This window comes from Rhinoraja longicauda, chromosome 5 (genome assembly GCF_053455715.1).
Source record: "Rhinoraja longicauda isolate Sanriku21f chromosome 5, sRhiLon1.1, whole genome shotgun sequence".
In the NCBI taxonomy this organism is placed as follows: Eukaryota; Metazoa; Chordata; class Chondrichthyes; order Rajiformes; family Arhynchobatidae; genus Rhinoraja; species Rhinoraja longicauda.
The window spans coordinates 52,098,906-52,101,632 of record NC_135957.1 but is presented as its reverse complement, the minus strand read 5'-3'; positions in this window follow the sequence as shown (position 1 = coordinate 52,101,632).

Sequence of the window (2,727 nt, the reverse complement as noted above, 5' to 3'; positions counted from 1 at the left end):
CGAGTATTGACTTTCCCCATTTACACCTTCTTCAAACATGTTTAGCTTCTAAGCTTGTCCTGTTACTATATTCTTTCACTTCAAACATTCATCTCTTTTGTCATTTATTTTCTTTGACATTTGATCTTTTCAAAGACCTAGGCTTTTGTTCCTTGCTTTCCTCCAAATTTTTTCTGCTTCAAAAAAACGTTTCAAGTTTAACTCTTCCCAATTCCAAATAAATGTTAACTCTGTTTCTCTCTCCATACATGTTACTTGACCTCCTGAGTATTTTCAACATTTTGTGTATTTATTATGGAGGAAAAGACGCATCTATACCATGACTGAACTAGCTTTCCCCTGACTCAGTCTGAAGAAGGGTCTCAACCCGAATCGTCACCTATTCCTTTTCTCCATTGATGCTGCCTAACCCGCTCAGTTACTCCAGCTGTTTGTGTCTATCTGAACTAGATGATGGTGTCTCTGAACTGCCGTTATTTGATAACTTTATTCCATGTCCTTCAATATTCTTCCCAACCAAATTCCAAAGATCTTTTAGCCAGAAATATTTAGCTTTCAGGCACATTTAGATTCTAACTCTTTGTCTCTCTAATGGCTAAAACATGAGGGCTAAACTCTAATGGCTAAAATTTGAAGACAGAAGCAGGGGAATTTATCATGGGGAACAAGGAAATGGCAGACGAGTTGAACCGGTACTTTGGATCTGTCTTCACTAAGGAAGATACAAGCAATCTCCCAGATGTTCTAGTGGCAAGAGATCCTAGAGTGACGGAGGAACTGAAGGAAATCCACATTAGGCAGGAAATGGTGTTGGGTAGACTGATGGGACTGAAGGCTGATAAATCCCCAGGGCCTGATGGTCTGCATCCCAGGGTACTTAAGGAGGTGGCGCTAGAAATTGTGGACGCATGGTGATCATTTTCCAATGTTCTATAGATTCAGGATCAGTTCCTGTGGATTGGAGGGTAGCTAATGTTGTCCCACTTTTTAAGAAAGGAGGGAGAGAGAAAACGGGAAATTATAGACCAGTTAGTCTTACATCAGTGGTGGGGAAGATGCTGGAGTCAATTATAAAAAACGAAATTGCGGAGCATTTGGATAGTAGTAACAGGATCATTCCGAGTCAGCATGGATTTACGAAAGGGAAATCATGCTTGACTAATCTTCTGGAATTCTGAGGATGTAACTAGGAAAATTGACAGGGGAAAGCCGGTGGATGTGGTGTACCTTGACTTTCAGAAAGTCTTCGACAAGATTCCACATAGGAGATTAGTGGGCAAAATTAGAGCACATGGTATTGGAGGTAGGGTACTGACATGGATAGAAAATTGGTTGAAAGACAGAAAGCAAAGAGTGGGGATAAATGGGTCCCTTTCAGAATGGCAGGCAGTAACTAGTGGGGTACCGCAAGGCTCGGTGCTGGGACCGCAGCTATTTACAATATACATTAATGTCTTGGATGAAGGGATTAAAAGTACCATTAGCAAATTTGCAGATGATACAAAGCTGGGTGGTAGTGTGAACTGTGAGGAAGATGCTATGAGGTTGCAGGGTGACTTGGACAGGTTGTGTGAGTGGGCGGATGCATGGCAGATGCAGTTTAATGTGGATAAGTGTGAGGTTATCCACTTTGGTGGTAAGAATAGGAAGGCAGAGTATTATCTGAATGGTGTCAAGTTAGGAAAAGGGGACGTACAACGAGATCTGGGTGTCCTAGTGCATCAGTCACTGAAAGGAACCATGCAGGTACAGCAGGCAGTGAAGAAAGCCAATGGAATGATGGCCTTCATAACAAGAGGAGTTGAGTATAGGAGCAAAGAGGTCCTTCTGCAGTTGTACAGGGCCCTAGTGAGACTGCACCTGGAGTACTGTGTGCAGTTTTGGTCTCCAAATTTGAGGAAGGATATTCTTGCTATTGAGGGCATGCAGCGTAGGTTTACTAGGTTAATTCCCGGAATGGCGGGACTGTCATATGTTGAAAGACTGGAGCGACTAGGTTTGTATACACTGGAATTTAGAAGGATGAGAGGAGATCTTATCGAAACGTATGATTATTAAGGGGTTGGACACGTTAGAGGCAGGAAATATGTTCCCAATGTTAGGGGTCTCCAGAACAAGGGGCCACAGTTTAAGAATAAGGGATAGGCCATTTAGAACGGAGATGAGGAAAAACTTTTTCAGTCGGAGAGTTGTGAATCTGTGGAATTCTCTGCCTCAGAAGGCAGTGGAGGCCAATTCTCTGAATGCATGCAAGAGAGAACTAGATAGAGCTCTTAAGGATAGCGGAGTCAGGGGGTATGGGGAGAAGGCAGGAAGGGGTACTGATTGAGAATGATCAGCCATGATCACATTGAATGGCGGTGCTGGCTCGAAGGGCCGAATGGCCTACTCCTGCACCTATTGTCTATTGTCTATTGTCTAACATTGTATCATTTAAGTTGCTCGATACTCTTTTTGAAAATATCTTGCGCCAGACTGCATTGATGGCCAGTCAGCAGTTCTGTTCAGTAGCATTTGGAACCTTCAGTGTCCATGCCAATGCCTTCCTTAAACCAAGTGCACTGTGGAGGACAAAACACACTGGAGGTCAGATGGAGCATGATTGATCATTTACTGCACCCCTGAGCTCACCCCTGTGTCTAGCTATGTTCTGCAATATACTAAGCTAAGGCCCCGAATATACCACAAACCTGTTAATGGACCAATTAATGATCCTTCAATTTTATT